This window comes from Pieris napi, chromosome 21 (genome assembly GCF_905475465.1).
Source record: "Pieris napi chromosome 21, ilPieNapi1.2, whole genome shotgun sequence".
NCBI lineage: Eukaryota > Metazoa > Arthropoda > Insecta > Lepidoptera > Pieridae > Pieris > Pieris napi.
The window spans coordinates 3,879,584-3,898,474 of NC_062254.1; the positions used below are offsets into that span (position 1 = coordinate 3,879,584).

Below are 18,891 nucleotides of genomic sequence, written 5' to 3' on the forward strand. Positions count from 1 at the left end.
ACCTACGACCTCAGGGATGAGAGTCACTCGCTGAAGCCACTAGGCCAACACTGCTCATATATATACTTCTTAGTGTCTAAAAAATATGTTATTAATATCTTTATTTGTTATGTAATAAATATTCTCGAAACGTTTGTTATCGTATTTGACACTGTAAAGCTTTGTGGTAAGACCACGTAGGAAATCACAAATCAAAAGCTTAGTGTTCCAAAACGTTGTATAAGCTGACACACACTAACATACGGTCAGTAATCAAACGTCATAATCAAACAGATATTAAAATAAATCACACTTTAATGGCAGATCCTTTGTACTTGTAAAAGATAATTAAAATGACACATAAGAGATCATATTTATTAAAATTATGGTCTCGACTATAACTTAAATAATAATAACCCATATTTATGTTTGAGAAATGACACAGTGTCTTAAAAAGGAGCTTGCATTAATAAATGAAGATAAAAAATTACCCACCATATTATAACTAAATACATAGGTTTTTAAGTAAAAAAACTTTGGACACGTTCAAATATATTCATAAAATTAAGTCACTCTAAATTTATACTTTCTGCTAGTTCTAACATCGCGGGAGATCGGACGAGAAGAACTGGCAAGAGACTCTCCCATCTTATCGCCAATTATTTGAAGACACTTCATAAGATTTAACTATTACACCCTACTCCACATGACATGAAATGAAACACTTTAATTGACACGATTTATCGAATCTCGTTTCATAATATTTGAATTTCGAACGATATATTAAGGTCGATTTACATCAAACGAGCGAATGCTCATTCTATCCCCACTACATCAAATTCTTCTAGTGTAAACAGGCGTAGAGCATTCTTTCGTTGTTCTTAGTGCGTTCGCAAAGATTCTATAGAATATTCTAAAGGTGGGAACTGACCAATGTTACGAAGTGTAATGTAACATGTAATGTAATGTTGTACAGCGAGCATTCGTGCAGTCAGTACGTCGTGTTACGTTGTTTTTCCCCGTAACACGACGTACTGACTGCACGGAATACTCGCTGTGTAACATTACATTACATGTTACATTACACCTCGTAACGTTGGTCAGTTCCCACCTTAAGAATGCTCGTTCGCTTGATGTAAACGGCCCAAGAGCGCGCGAACAGTTACTTAGAGCGTTCTATCGTGTTCGGACGTGCTCGCGCCACTGAGCGGTCTTTTCAAAGCGTTCTTGTATTCTAGCGATTGTTTACGTATCTTATCGATTAAATTATGGATTGGTCTCAAGAAAAATGTTTTTTAATGTTTTTTTTTTGTTTGTTGTTTATTGTTGTTTATTTATTGCACATACTTCAGATATAGCATTACATATTGTCGATTTAGACATTTTAGTAAAATACATAAGGTTTCCATAGGAATCTCCAGTTGCCAAAAATCGCAAAGTCACTGCTAGTTTGTCATATGCAGGAATCGAGTCTCTAAAATTCGTACTTAATTTTCGAATTTTTTCGATGGTCAGAGATAGTAAATGATCAAAATCCTCCGGCGCCATTCTACAAAAGTTTTGGAATTGTCCACTTTCTTCTTGTTTTCGCATATCCGTCATTGTTTCACCTACATTATCCAATGTCCTTCGATGCATTAAATTTGTAACCCACCAACGTCTCTTCCTTCTTTTATTTTTGAGTTTTCGCGACAAAATAATAAATGCAGCACTTGCAATAATGATATCGCTGTCAGAGTCAGACATAACGAAGCACTACCAATACTAACCACAGAATTGACACGAATGAGCAAAGAACATTCGATCTAGCTTTTGTTTACACTAAAAGATTACGAAAGAATGCTCTTGTTCTAGCTCTAGCTCTATGTTCGTTTGATGTAAATCGATACCTCTAGCTTTCGTTTACACTTAAAGATTACGAAAGAATGCTCTTGTTCTAGCTCTAGCTCTATGTTCGTTTGATGTAAATCGACCTTTATATTACTTTGTTACGATTATTTAGTGAACAGAAAACAACAAAAAAATCCGTAAAAGAAGTAGATTCTGTTTGTGACTTAGGTATATGGTTAGATTATAAAATGACGTACAATAACCATATTGACACAATAGTTGACAAGGCCTATAAGCAGCTTGGTTTTTTAAGACGTGTTAGTGAACATTTTCATGATGTCGACTGTATGAAAGTGCTATACTATACATACGTAAGAAGTATTCTCGAATATGGTTGCTCGGTTTGGTCACCTAGTTACACTGTACACAAAGAAAAAATTGAAAAGATCCAAAAAGACTTCATAAAATTTATCTCCTATAACACATACAATAAGTTTAATACATATAATGACGCGTGTGAACATTTTAAAATTAATACTTTAGACTCTCGACGAAAACAATATGATTTATTGCTACTACATGACATCATATCAAATAAAATTAATTCTAGAAAAATTGCCCTTCCTTGTTCCTGCCTACCAGACTCGTAATCGTGCTTTGTTTCATGTTCCTCACATTAACACTAACTATGCAAAAAACTCATGTTTAAGCTGTCGCGGAATATGATTAAAAGGAGTATTAAGAATATCCATAGCGCAAAATCACCTGCATCATGAGCATACTCCACATACACACCTTCACACAACACAGCCAAATTAGGTATTATTTAGTTGAATAATTTCGTTTGTTTGTTTTTGTAAATTTTTGAACCTTTTTGTAGTAAAATGTGTTCCATTTCTGGCTATATTTTCAGTGTAACTGTTTATTATTATATATAATTTATGTTAGCTGTAGGATTACGATTACGAAATAAATAAACAGTATATGATATAGAACATATAAAGTAAAAATCCCTGTTTTGTAAAAGAGAAAATGTTGCTTACTTCAAGGCTACTTACTTACTTCAATATTGAGCATTCTGATAAACGAGCTGGGTCTGGATATCCATAGTTGCTCCCCTCACACTTTAAAATCGATTTTCGTTTAGTTTTTATAGTTGAATTGTTTTGTTTAATTTATTTTTGTTATCCCTTCGTGAATGTTATGTTTGCCTATAAGTGCTTGTCACATTACATTACATGTTTATTTATTGTGAACAATAAATAATTGATCTTGAACAATAAATAATTACTTGTGAACAATAAATAATTAATTGTGAACAATGAATAATTACTTGTGAACAATAAATAATTAATTGTGAACAATAAATAATTACTTGTAAACAATAAATAAATAAATAAACATGTAATGTGTTGTTCACAATGCATAAATAAATAAACATTAAAAATTGTATTTTATTGTCCTTGTACCAATGTCAGTGTTCCGAGCGTTGGCAAGATTTTACAAATAAATAAACAATCATAGATTTTCAAGCTTTAATCTGACAGTATTCTCCCTTTTATGTTTTATGTAGACTAGACAACAATGCCTGAAGCAATACATATTGTGTTTGTCAATATAGAAATTGGTACTCAAAAACAGCTTTTAAAACAACACGAAATACATCAGTATTAAATTTCAGCGATAAATAACAAATTCCGGGAAAACAAATCGATTTCCAGCGTTCGTCGTCTTGTTGGCGTTTATTTGAATTTTGCTTTCCGTTGCTTGTATCCAATCTACTCGATACCGCACATAGCTTTATATATTAACAGTAAGAGATTACACGAGATTTGGCCTCAGCAAAAATAGTTATGGTTCGTACAGGTTTAATTTCACTAGTATTCTATAGGTACTTCAGATTTTCGTATAAATAAAACTTATTTTTACATATTATTGAATTATATTGTCTCATTTTGCATGCCACTTAAACATCGCAGAATGTGCTGTTCTGTTAAAATTCTATTCTCCATGCTATTTCGTTATTCCTGGTAAATAAAGACGTTATTTATTTATGGAAAAAGCGAGCACCACACTACTTAGAACAAAGTGCTAATCATCTTCCTGCTTTCAACACTGGCCTGGCTATACTGATTTTTGATTGATTTGTGATAACAATCTGGTAATTTCTATTATATGACCAACGGTCTCACTTAACATCAGATGAGCCTCCTGCCCGATTACCCCATGTTCTATAAAAAAAACTAATTTAAAACGCATTCAAGAGTATCAGTCCATATCGAAGTCATAGAAATCGGCTAAAAGCTACAGGACGGAATTGAAAGTATGCTTTTCATAAATACTCCAAAGCTTAATTAATTATTATTTCATCGTTTAAAACAAATATATGGTCAATATCGTGACAAAGTAAAACAAAAGACAAATGGCGCATTTCGTTTCATTGTGCCTGGTCAACGACTACTTCAAGTTGACATGAAATGTCATTTAGGTTCGTCGAACGCACGTTTTCGTCTTTAGTTTTAAGCTCTGCCCTGCGATTCTGTAACTCAAAACTCGCTGTGTGAGTTCGAAAAGTGAGTTACAGAATCGCAGGGCTGAACATGTTTTTTGTCAATACGTTTCTAGTTTCTCTACAACAAATAATACGACATCGTTATAATATCTGTTTTATTTAGATTACTGGTCGTTATCTTATATTTGAATTTCACTAGAAGTCCCGAATGACAAGAGGCAAATATAGCCTTTGCTTCGTTACTTTGTGCCCACAATTTCGTTTGATTTTTCATTGTTATAATATTGATTTAGTTTTGTAAATAGAAAGAAATTCAGAAATGTTTACTTGATGGTACTTTGATAATTCTTAACGTGATCATTACTGGATGTAAGATGTGTTTAGGTGATGTAGGTAATGAAATTTTTAGTCTGCCAACCCAAGAGAAAAACAGAACAGGAACACCACATTATACGCCGTGTTAGCAAATCTACTGGATAGTGTATCATATTGTGATATATGTGACTTAATTATATGGTTACAAATAATTTTCTAGGTATTAGACGTTTCCAACCTGATGGTTTACCTAATTTTGTCAGTCAAAGCTCAAGTGAGTCTGCAGCTTTATTATGAAAATTAACTTACTAATTTTGAAGTACAATTTAGATGAAGCCATGTCGAATAAATCTATATATTCAGTCTAACTAGATACGAGAGTACTAACTAGACTGTAAATGGCAATAAACTCTCCGCCACTCTTTTTAATCGCCAATTTTTTTTTGTTTTACACAACGTTTGTAAGGAACTGCAACCATTACACCATATTCCACATGACGTCTTAAGTAATAAATACAGTAGAACCTCGATAACTCAAACCTCGGTAACTTAAAAACCTCTATAACTTCAAAAAATAATATGTTCCCTTCCCATCAGAGCCAAAAAACATCCATAACTTAAAATACGCAACCTCTGTAACTTAAATAAGTAATCTCTGAATTGGCCCTCAGTAACTTAAAGAAATGTTTCCACAACCTCTATAACATAAAATTGTTTGTCAATGAGTAACATTGCGTATCAATAAATGAAGCAAAAACAGCTTTAACAACTGTAAGATCATTTATAGAGCAGTGTAGCAACATAAAAGATAATGTATACTCTTCTCTATTTGTCATTGAAAATCAAATCGCTTTAGAAACTGTGAATTGTTTAAAACAAAAGAAAATCACAGACTTTTTTAAGTAGACTAAACCTTTAATTGTTGTTTTATTTTTATGTAACGTGTGTAATGTGAATAAATAAATAGGAATATTTAAATTTCTGTATTTTATTGAACCAATCCTTCTGACGCATTCGAGTAAAAATAGGAATAAGGGTACATACATACATATGTACATACCTACCTCTATATTAACCTATCCCTAACCTAACCCTTGATAACTTAAAACCTCTATAACTTAAAATATTTTGTGTTTCCCTTGGACTTTATCCTATCGAGTTTCTACTGTAATAATAAAATAAATTAAAAACAAAGATTTGTCCCTATCAGCAGAAGGCATGGTGAAAAAGGGGCACGCACTTACAGTCACATCAACTTACAGGAAGAACACGCAAATACATAGTCGAAATAACTAAGACACGAGTTCAAGTACGACCAGTCGCCTACTTGTGGCGACTGGTCGTACTTGAATGCGCGCTCACGAGTATGACGCATGGCCAGCCATCGGCAATATCGTCGAATAGGAAACAAAATAAGCTTTCAATTGAAATTGAATATGTAATTTATTTGAATTGTATATGTAATATACTTAGTATGCTAGTAATAATAGCATTACCTTCTTTTATTTTTCCTGAATTAGATTTTTTATTTTAAGACTTTGTTTCCCGGGGCAAGCGATGTCATGTTTTCGTAGAGGGGAAAAAGAGTTAATATGTATTAAATAATAAAACACCTTAGTTAATATGTTACCTGCACTTCGACTTTTTTTAATACCTAGACATATCCCTCACAAACTCTTAAAAATACATATTTGTTGTGCAACAGTTATTTTTCATTTAATAAAGTATTTATATTCCTTTCTAACCGGAAATCCATAACAGAACCTGAGATTTTATCTATAGATACTAAATTTAATCCTGAATACGAGGGCGATAATTTACAATCTTATTATAGTCTTGTTCTTGTGGGACCTGAGTAAATCCCCTACATCTGTTAAACGCTTCGGTAACTGACCATGCTGCTTTGTCAGCGGTCAGCGTTAATCTAGATAAGCATAGAGATTGTAAACATGAGTGCCAATAGCTGTGATCAAAAGGATCTTGTTTAGTCCATGGTTTCTCTCTTCATAGATAGCGTATACAAATAACGGCAGCGCTACAATATTTAGTCTCTCAGATTTCTGTATTTCATAATTTTGTTTTTAAATCTTAAAAGCGTAAGATCAATTCTTTCACAAATAATACTATGTTAATACAATAATATTAAGGTTCATTTAACACTTTGAGCTGTGTTTTGGAGAAGACAAGGCAACTTTTGCATACAGTTACAAATAGTTTTCTTTGTAAGGTAGTCCCTAAGGCACTGGCGTTTAATTCGATTCTGGTCGCAATATCCGAGTGATTGATGACAGAATACCAATCCCTAGTGAGTCGTGACCGCTTTGTGCTGATATTTGATACACTGCAATACATTACTGACCGTAAACTTGAATGAGTAGAGAAATATAAAATTCCCTTCGGTTGTATTTATTTTAAAACAAGTGAATATTTTATCAAGATATTTACATTATAATTTTAAATTGACAAAAATACTTTAGTGGAGAACAAAATAAATTGCCATTAGGTATGTTCGTTTTTTAAACACAACTGAAACTTCATGAAAGATATCGATAACACATTCTCATTTTAAAAACTGATAACTGCGAAAATTATTTGACTGAATACGAAAAGAAAACTAGATCTGTTAGATATGGATGGTGTTCGTTTTTCGAAAACTCATGAAACTTCGATTTCACATTCTATTTTTAAAAACTGATAACTGCCAAATATATTTTAGTAAGTACGATAAGAAAACTAGTTCCATTAAGCATGGATGGTGTTCGTATTTTAAACAAGTAAATCTCATGAAACTTCGATATCACATTCTAATTTTAAACACTGCCAAATATATTCGAATGAAAAGGAAACTGTGTGCCTTCGGTATGGATGGTGTTCCTTTTTTAAATTCAAGTAAAAACGAAATCAATATATCGATTACATATTCTAATTTTAAAACTGAAAACGATGACAACTGCCAAAAATATTTCAAATCAAAAAGCAGAGCGCGCATTAAAAAGCCGTTTTGCAAATAGAAAAATAAAAGTGACGAAGCTTGGACGCTCTGTGTATTGTTGGTAAAAAATATATGGACAAATATACTGGTATGTCATATCTCGATGATAGATGAGCAATATCAGAGTTCAGTTATTCAAAACGTGCTGTGATATGCACTCGAATGATGAAATTTAAAATATTTAAATTAACAAAGGCTGTCGGTAAAACCCTCATGTCTCATTTAATTTTAAAAGCCAATATAATATTAATCTATTGTTCACTTAAATCGTAATTAGTTAACCGAATGTTCCATTTTCGAATTGTCCAAACGAGCCAGCTTTAAAAAAACATTTTTATGATCAAACTTTTTCATAGCAACATTATTCCTTAACACGTACAAACATTTTATATTATTTTTAATGATAATAGCGTTCCGCGACTTCGTGCTGTTCTGAAATGATAACTTATACTTCATATGTAATTATTATATTTAGCAGTGTACTGACATTATAATGTGGAACATTTAAATCGTCGTTGCTTTTGAATTAGTACGTCCACATAAATCATAAAAGCCAACAAATAAGCCAAGAAAGGGAAAACACATTGTACAGCGTGGAATAAATGAAACGAGACAATGCGTCAGAATACAATTGCAGTGAAAAGACGTGGTCCGTATGTCCCAGTTCGGGATGCGAATGGGACGGCCTCAGGTGCACAATACGCTTGTAACAATGCATCCTCTATTGCCGACGCCGCGATTGCACATCACTTGACGTGAGTGGTGAATTTTCATCGCGCAGATGACAACTAATTGTTGTCATGGCAACAGTGGAATTCCAAATTTAAATGTTTCAAGTTTTTACACGCTTTATATTAGCTTCACCTGTATGTATGTATGTATGTAACCGACTCCTTCGGACTCGATTTTGACCCACTTTAAACGGACAGATTTAATTCAAACTTTGTACACTTATAAAGAATCAGCGACAATATAATAATTTTATAGGTTTATCTCGAAAAAACAATAAAAAAAATTTTAAGTCCACAAGGCAATACGATTAAATTGAGACAACACGTATTGCTGCTAGGACTAAAAAGTGGAAAAACTAACAAAAAATACTGGTATTATTGTGAAAAAGCGTGGGGCGCTCTGTGCCATATTTTTCGTCTATCGAGCAACCCACGCTTTTTCAAAATAAAACCAGTATTTTTTGTTCATTACCATTTTCAGCCTAAATTAGGAATTATTTTTCACTTTTTAGTTTGATGTGATTTAAAAGCGTGTTTTATAGTTTTTTTAAACTATATTTATTTAATTTTAATGCGCATTTTAGTTTGATGTACTCTACAAACAAAAAAGGGCGATACATCGTTAGGTTTTCGGTGTTATTCACTCTCAACATCAAGAGTTTTTAATTTTCTTTCAACAATTTACTAATGTTTGTAATACACAAATATTTGAATTTGATTTATATTAGCTTTGACGTTTTGAGTAATTCATAACGGCATGAAATGAAACGTGAATTATACTCTAATAAATTTATTATATTGCGTGATAGTTCAATTGTAAAATATATAGGCTTTATTATTTATGCAATATAAAATAACGAGGGTAATTTCTACCGGTCGCTAATTTCTAAGTGACGCACTTACACACTTATCTAATAACTGGTAAAGTTACATTATAATCTCGCAAGAGCTTATTTTTTAAATATTTTTGTCAATTGATGTTACCTAATACAACCAAAGACTAATAGGTGCTTCAATACAAAGAGTACCTATCTCAGTATATTAATATTAGAGATAATTAGAGGTAATATACATGTCAAGGCGTCCAACATTTCCTGACGTGGTATGAAACGGGAAATTTCATCTAATTTCCCTTATAATAATTAGACATTTATATATATTATTGGGTTCCATTAACAGGAAAATAGTAATTCAGGATCGAATATTTTTATTTTTTTATTTTGGGACAGGATACAAACACTTAGATTTAATTGCTTGCCCATGGTCAGAATACTTGTTAGAGCAGTGAAATCGACTAAATTTGATCAAAAACAGTATTAGAAATGTGTCGATAAAAATTTCGATTTAAGCGAAAAGCACTTAAAGAAGACAAATATTAGAAATAAACCTTAATTAAACTTGTATTTGTTATTCAAAATCAATCAAGACGATATCCAAAGTTCAATAAATTGGAGAGCTTTGGGTGTTGCATAAATAGGGTTAAATTGGACTCCGAAATCTAGCCACATAGTGACGTTAGGTGTCCTTGGGGGCGGGAAGGGGATAAAGTTAGAAACTTCAGAGTTTGCATTGTTGGTCCCGACCGCTATGACTGGTCCGAATTCGCATCGAGATTAAATTGGACATGATGTTTGTGCTATGTGCAAATTAAATTGGACACATTTGACTCTATGATTCAGCACTTTTCGAAACTATTGAATTCGAAACTTTCGAAATTCATTTAAATATTTTCCAGCCAGACTTATCTGAATAAAAGCTTTTGTTTCAATGAGACCTCTTTGAGCGATTGGTCTTTTTATAACCTATCTTGTTCATAAAGTATAGATAGTCTTAGATATTAAAATTAATGGAGAATTATGATACGTATGTAAGCATAAAAATACCACAACCTTTTAGGTCTGGGCCTCACATTTCTGTACCTGTTTTTTGATAATTTGTTTTTTTTTATAGGCTTTAAGTGATCAGCCTGCTTGACACACGCTGTCGACTTTTTTGGGTCTACGTTATGGCGGTTTCCTTACGATTGTGTTCCTTCGACGAACAAGCGAGTGCTAAATGTGCAAATCGATAGAAACTCGAAATGCCCATACAGGAATCGAACCTACGACCTTAGGGATGAGAGTCGCATGCTGAAACCTACCACTGTCTATTAGTAAGACATTATCCATTTCAGACTAAATTTCTATTAAACTTAGGCAAATGTAATTAATGAATTTCCGAATCCGAAATGAATATTTATTCAAATGTTTTTACTGGATACAAAGCTACAATTCCACATTTTTGCTTTACATTACTCTCTTAATCAATTTACTATGAAAATTAATTTTAAATAATATTATTTGCGTGGAACTTTCATTACATAACTAGGTTAATAATGTCAGGGTTTTTAATATTTTCATCATGTGATTTTTACTCTAAGTGCAGTGTTGGCCGTTTTAACGTTCGACTGTAGGTTCGATTCCCGGTTGTACACCAATAGACTTTCAGTCTATGTGCGCATTTAAAATTCGGTCGTACGGTGAAGGAAAACATCGTAAGGAAACCAGAATTCCTTAGACCCATATGGTTATCGAACGTTAGACGGCATGTCAACTACAGAAAGCTGATCACTTATGTCAATTCAATAAATATATAATTACGAAATAGATAGAGAAATTCATTTATTTTTTTCTGGGCTTTTTTTAAATAGCGGTAATAGTCTTTTCAATTTGAAATCATAAAACTGTTTGTTTTCATCAAAATTCCAATAAATAAGTTCTCGGATAAATGTATGAAAGCGTAAGCAACTCTACGAGTATGAATCCATCCGTTAGATTATCCGACCAGAAAATAAAGAGAAAACTCACTAAATCGAAAACATCCAAGTTTTAAGTTCGAAGTGGATTTTTAAATTAACTAGATACATGCAAATTCTAGGATATAGTTTTCATGGAACAGGTGGCTACAATTTTTAAACTATTCTACAATTTTAGATTGCGCTTCGCCAACTCGAACTTTATCTAACAGCTGATTGCGTCGCTTTCTTTCTAAAAGTATCGTTAGATCTTTTCTTTACTTTTCTTGTTATCTCTCGCAACTTATATTTCACGGGATACAAGTTCACTTTGAAATTCCGGTTTATTCAATTCAATCATTGAGTAATCAAACAATTGCTACGAATCGATAACTTTATACAAATTGAAATAACAATATTTGCATATATTAGGGTAAAATATAGCTGTGAAATGGCAACACTTTAAGTCTATACTCAAACACGTGGTATGTGACGGAAGACAGGACATTATTTTATATATTTTAATTATATATGTGACAAAAAAGTTATGCCGAAATAGAAGAGTTCAGTCCAGCCCCACATTATAGGCGAATACAAGGCCCATCATCTACTTTGGCTTGAGCACCTTGAGCGCATGGCCAAATATTGGGCGGTAAAGGAGGCATACATGAGCCGGCCTAGCGGTCTGCTGGATTGACAGAGTGGAGGAGGAGATGCTGCAGCTGAAAGCCAGCAATGGACGGGAGGTAGCACGGGGCAAGGAGCGCTGGAAGATTCTCATTTCGGAGGCCAAGGCACTTTTTGGGTCGCAGAGCCAGCGGAATAAGTAAATAAGAATAATCTGACACCGTCAAAAGCAAATAATTTAACCCTAAATTCCATAACTTAGACGTGTAAAATATTTTGAATTTCGAATTCCATTTGTTGTTCAAATTGTAATGCCCGAAATTTCGATTAGTGCTGCCTAATAAATTATAGCTTATAATTGGGGCAACACCACATTTTGTTGTTCTCTTGAATTAATACATGTTAAGCTTGAACATCGTATACGCTTTTGTTTCCTTAACAAAAGCATTCTTGCTGTTAGTCAAATGCAATGGATGCAAATGACATTTTTGTTTTGAACTGTCACGCGAGTTTAAATGATAAAATAAAATGTTTTTACGATGAATAGAGCTCTTTAGTTTCAGTAAACAATAAAATACATTGCAACAGAAGTAAGATAAGAAAAATATTTATCTTATAACATTTGTCTTAAATATTAAGTAGAATACAATTTATCTATTTATAAGTTCTGAAGCAACGTGTATGCATAAAATTATACACGAATATATGACATCACTATTTTTCTACATATACACATGTATATTAACATAAGCAAGTTAGCAAGGGAAAAAATAAAACAAGCAACCACAACATAAAAAACAAAACAAAATTATGTATAGGTACTTGAAACACATATATGATTGAATGAGTTTTATATAATTTAACAGTGCTAAAGAACCTGTAGGTAAGGTGGTGTATGCCGGAACTACTGGTTTGGATGCCCGGCGAATCATAAACTGAGTCCTTACTCTATAACTTCCAATACAGCGATACAGCGATCCTGTTTTTTTTGTGTGCAATCCCAAGGTTGTGACATGAGCATTTCGGATATACTCAATAGAGAGGACGACATAAAACCTTCTTTTTTTTTTGTAAAAGCTTGCTAACGCTCGGCACACTGATACATTGGTAAAAGTATAGTAATATATAGTAAGTATATACTATATAATATATATAATATATACATTATACGCTGTTGCGTTAATATATTAACGAAATATAGCGAAAAGTGTAAAAGCCCCACTACACTACGAGACAAAAAAAATAAAAAAATTGACATTACATCTTCTTATAACGTATCACGTTTTTGTAAAACAAAGCGTAAAGTATTTTTTTGTGTAATACGTGTAAATGTAAATAAAATACATTAAGATGTATACTTATATTTTTTGTATACGGCCAATATTCACTGCATGAAGTTTATATATTCAAAAACACAATTACAACTTGAGACATAAGGCACTCACGGGGGAATATTTGTTTTTTTATAGTCTCTTGTTATCTATGTTTAGTGATGTTCTGTGGGATTAAAACAATTTAAAAAGAAAGATCTTTCCTACTCTTGTTCGTCGTTATCATGACAACATGATGTAGATTGTAGACACTACATAGCGAAGAAACATTTATTGATTAAGATTTATTTATTTATATTTATAAGATACAGGAGTAATAGATCACAAGTGATTGTAGTCTAGTCTTGTAGTCTAGCACTACAAAAATGTAGCATTATTACTCATGGAAAAGCTGGCAGCTTATTAAAATCTGATGTTAGAGTAAAATAAATCGACAGTAATAATGCTGCACGATCCGAATGGTCAGTTTCAACCTAACAACTATTTATTTATTTACACTTAATTGCAAGGAAAACAGTACAATTCAAATAATTACATTAAATGGAGGGTACTGGCGTCCTTATCGCTTTCGAGCGATCACTTCCAGGCAACCACTGCAAGAAGTGCAAAACTACATGAGTTATACAACTACTTAGACATAAATAATAGAACAAAACAAAGTAATTAAAAAACAAGGACACATTAATCACGATGATTTCAGTTAGATCAGTTACAAATAAAAATTCTGGCTAAAAACGTATTAGATGTGATCCAATTTTTCAAATGCGTAATAAACGTGAAATTTGACGGACGTGGACCAACCCGTTACTTAAACTATACCTTGTAGCTTTATGTGATTAGTGTGGCACAAATGGTAACTTCGTATGTAATACATACTATTAATATAAAAAAACAGTTCAATTTCTCTTAACTAAAGTTCTCTTCTATCTCTTTTCATCTCAGCATAAACACAATTTAGTTACCAAGCGACTCTCCCTGAAGTAGGATCCCCAGCTATGCACCAATGGACGTTCTAAGTGGGCATTTAAGACTCGTTTGTGCAGTAAAAAATCGTGAGAATAGCACAAAATGTCAATAGCGTGTGACGTGTGAAGGCTGATCACCTATTAGATACAGAAATCTGATGTTCAGATCGTGTTGATCAGATGTAGCGCCACTGGTTTTTTGGTATATATGATTTGACAGGAGGCCAAAGAGTACTTTGTACAGTTTAATAAAACCAATGTTGTTATTATGAATAAAAATATGTGAAGAGAAGAAGAAGAGAATGAGAAGAAGTAAGAGAAAATTATTCAATTGAACCGGTTAAAAACATTTATTGAAATTAAATGTTGCTTGTTATCTTTGAAAATGAATTTCAATTTAAAAAGACATATGTTTGATTTAAAGTTCTTGTTTAGTTTCGGTCGGAAATCGAACCAAGGGGTCCCATTTAAATTCACTAAAATATTTAAAAGAAATAATTAATTCAAAATTAGTAAAGTAATATACATCGACGAAATATGTCACACAAAGATTAAGTTCAGTTGTCTAATCTTGTAAAAAGGTTTAACCGTGGATTAAAAATCTAAATACCTCTCTTAAATCATTCAGCTCGAGTAAATTATGTTTAACAAGGCCGCGGGTTTTGTATAGAAAGTACTGAATTTTAAAATGTTGCAAAGTGGCACTTGCAACCTTTTTGAACAAAAATAATGCTTCTCCATTTAAATTAAGAATGTAGAATAAATAGGTTTATATTGAAGTGAACGAGAACGAAAAGTTGCGAATACTGTAACTTTTCCAAAAAAAAAAAAAAAACGATAAACCTCTTAACGATCTGGGCATGGAGACCCTGCAGCGGTTTATCTATGGCTGTCATTCTAGGTACTAACACTTTAACTACAGATATACTAAATAAATCACTTTCGAGGTGAAAACACTTATTTTACTTATTATAAAAGTTCTAATATACTTTTGGAAATCTCAAATCGTATCTTATGTGTAAGCGAGATAGTTGACTGAATTGTAAATGGTATTAGTCTAGTTTAACCATGTATTATTATATGTATTACAATTATAATAATTCATTATTCATACAAATCAGGTTATAGACAATATGATATATTTTGTATATTCATAAGATTAGTATATCAAGAGCGAAGATAATTTTAATAGAGAAACAAAGCTATTTTGAAGATGTCATTGAAGTCGGAAGGAATATAATATAGATAATATATTAATGATATTGGATACTAGAAAAATATCAGTATTGCCAATTTTTTCAATATAATGTTATTATATACAGAAACTTGCAAATGCGCTCTCCATTGTATTAAGTTTACGTCCATAATTTACGAGCCCTTAAACTATAAACCCATTGTAAATATCGCTTTATGGGTAATTAAATACATTTAGTTGTGTAAATATTCAGGTTGCTTTTGAAACGTATTCAATGTTTTATTTCTATACGGCGATCGAAATTCAAAAATATATTAAATTATTTTAAATAAATAAAAATCGTTAAACTCCATATACGCGTACGTAACTGATAAATCGTTAAATAGTTGATAATTGGCTAATAACTTACTTTCACAATAAATTATAGCACGACTATACAGTCCTCAAAGTCCACAATATAATTTAAATATCGAATAAAAATAGTTGAATTTCCGCATCACTAAACCACGTGGACTTTAGCGCGGGAAATCGGAAAATTTTAGCGGCAAAAACGACCCGGCAGACAAGCATCGCTCTCCGTAAGCCACTATTCACTGGCTAGCTCCGAGCAACTGACAGAGGAAACGGGCGGGCATTTTGGTTGCGTACGTTTCTTATTTGCCAGCTAGCTTTTAATATTCTGAAAGTATCCGACTTTAAGTTTTTCGTTTTGTCCCTGAGAAATGTATGGATATGGAAGGATTTTTTATAATACTTCGCATAGATTATGTTACTTAGTTAAATATATTGTAGTGTATTTTATAATTTTTATTGATTTTTCCTTTCGTATTCTTTGTACCTTTTTATGTATTTGATCTTTGGCTATGTCTTTGGTATAATTGTTTTTGAAGTTATACTTCTTTTGGCACGTTGGGGAAAAATGATGAGTGTAAATTTTTACGACGTGCGCGCACACCGTCACAAAATCCGACACCCTGAAGTTAGCAATGGACAACATTTTAGTTTTTTCTATTGCTAGTGTGGTTTTTTCTACAAACGTAGTAAATTTTTGAAACGATTTTTATACATAAGTAAAAACAAGTTTTTTGTAGTTATATATATAATTTACTTTAGCTGTAGGATTACGAAAAAAATAATAATAGTAAAGTAAATAACAACATCTTTGTATTATAAATCAATAGATGTATGTACACATAATGTAACAGTAATTATAAAGAGAGACGATTTAGAAGCAAAGCAAGCAAAATATAGACTTCAAAGTCATAATATAGATAAAAAACATAATGACATCATAGATATGAAACAATAATTATTATAATTATTTACTTATTAATTATTAACTAACTTAGTACTACATACTACTACTACAACTAATTTAAATTACAAAAAAAAATCTGCTTTTGAAAATAAAAACAACTTGCATCTCTCAGTGTCAAACGAACCCAAAGCTGTCATGTCAGTTTTGGTAAAGGAAACGGTTAAGAAGTAGGGAAATTAGATACACAGCAATATGCCACTCAAAGCATTCAATCCAAAGCCTACTGAAACTTCACGACGTAATAAAAAAAACAAATCCAAAGACACAGTGGTGATTGACTTGTTCCAAGTAGACGGTTGGCAAGCAGCAGCCAAAGAAAGAACAGTTTTTCTGTGTTCTTTTGTCTCCTAGGCTTACTACGTGAATAGCAATAATATATAGACCTTTATCAAATGAAATGGCGGCGAAATCTCGTGATGCCAATACCAGCGAACTTAAAACAGCATATAACTCAGCCTCCAGGTCCTTCAAACGGGAAATCACTAAGGCAAAGTCAGAGCACATCGCCAGATTTGGCGAGAGATTGGCCCAACTCCCATCAGGGACTCGAGCCTTCTGGTCTCTCGCCAAAGCTGTCCAAGGGAATTGTTGTCAGCCCGCCATTCCGCCACTGCACAGGGAGGATGGCTCTCTGGCCCACACTGCGAAGGAGAAGGCCGATCTTTTGGGCTGTCTCTTCGCGTCCAACTCGACTTTGGATGACCGAGGGAGATCACCACCGACCATTTCGTGATTCTTCGATGCCGGAAATCACATTCCGGCAACGTGCTATCCGCAAAGCACTATCTTCCTTGGACATTCATAAGTCGAGCGGGCCGGATGGTATCCCCCCAATTGTGCTGCGTACTTGTGCTCCTGAGTTGGCTCCGGTCTTAACGCGCCTTTTCCGGTACCTGTACTCGCTCGGCACTGTCCCGAAGTGCTGGAAGACCGCTTCGATACATCCGATCCCAAAAAAAGGCGATCGCTCTGATCCGTCCAACTATCGCCCAATAGCTATAACCTCCTTGTTCTCCAAAATAATGAAAACCATTATTAATAGCCAGCTCTTGAGGTATCTAGAGGGCCACCAGTTGATTAGCGATTCTCAGTACGGCTTTCGTCGTGGTCGCTCAGCTGGTGACCTCCTTGTATACCTTACCCATAGGTGGGCAGAGGCAATTGAGTCCAAAGGGGAGGCGCTGGCGGTAAGTTTGGACATAGCGAAAGCCTTCGATCGGGTGTGGCACAGAGCACTGCTCTCGAAGCTTCCAGCCTATGGGCTACCCGAGAAATTATGCGATTGGATCTCCAGCTTTCTGGCCGATCGGAGCATCAAGGTCGTCATCGACGGAGCATGTTCCGACCTTAAACCCGTGAACGCTGGCGTCCCACAAGGCTGTGTTCTATCCCCGACCCTATTTCTTCTGCATATCAATGATATGTTGCAACTTAGCAACATTCATTGCTATGCGGATGACAGCACTGGGGATACTTTTTACACTGGCCGGGCAGGTATTTCTCGGGCAGTTGTCGATGAGTACCGGAACAAACTTGTGTCTGAAGTCGAAACTCTACTACGTGGAGTCTCAGACTGGGGCAGACTAAACCTAGTCCAATTTAACCCCAAGAAGACACAAGTTTGCGCGTTTTCCGCTAAAAAAACACCCTTTGTCGCTACTCCTCTTTTCGAAAACACTCTTCTTAAAGCCACAGCCAGCATTGGAATACTTGGCGTTGACATATCGAACGACGTTCAGTTTCGCGGTCACTTGGAGGGAAAGGCTAAATTAGCCTCCAAAAAGCTTGGTGTGCTCAGCAAGGCGAGGCGGTACTTTACTCCGGGCCACCGCATGCAACTATATAAAGCGCAAAATCGGCCCCACATGGAGTACTGCTCTCACCTCTGGGCGGGGGCTCCCCAGTACCAGCTCCTTCCACTTGACCGTATACAACGCAGAGCGGTTCGAATCGTCGACGACCAATCCCTCTCCGAGCGGCTTGATCCTTTGGCGTTGCGTAGAGATGTGGGGTCACTCTGCATCTTCTATCGCATTTACCATGGAGAGTGTTCAGAGGAGTTGTTCGGATTAATACCTGCAGCTGAATTTCATCATCGGACGTCGAGACAGAATACGAAATTCCACCCGTATCACCTCGACGTCCGCCGTTCCACAACTGAGCGTTTTTCAAGGCAGTTTTTGCCGCGCACCACCACTATGTGGAACCAGCTGCCCACTGAAGTATTTCCGAACCAATTCGACTTAGGGTCCTTCAAGAAAAGAGCGTACCAATTCTTAAAAGGCCGGCAACGCACTCGCGAGCCCTCTGGCATTGAGAGTGT

At 34.2% G+C, this 18,891-nt stretch overlaps 1 protein-coding gene across 1 annotated transcript in view; it reads right to left on the reverse strand.

Moving 5' to 3' along the window:
* LOC125060160 (lachesin-like) overlaps positions 1-15,850 on the reverse strand; it is an 82,467-nt gene extending 66,617 nt beyond the window's left edge. The window contains exon 1 of the mRNA XM_047664925.1: positions 15,660-15,850. The gene's annotated coding sequence lies outside the window, so the exon portion shown is untranslated. The remainder of the gene's footprint in view (positions 1-15,659) is intronic.
* Positions 15,851-18,891: the final 3,041 nt, after the last annotated feature.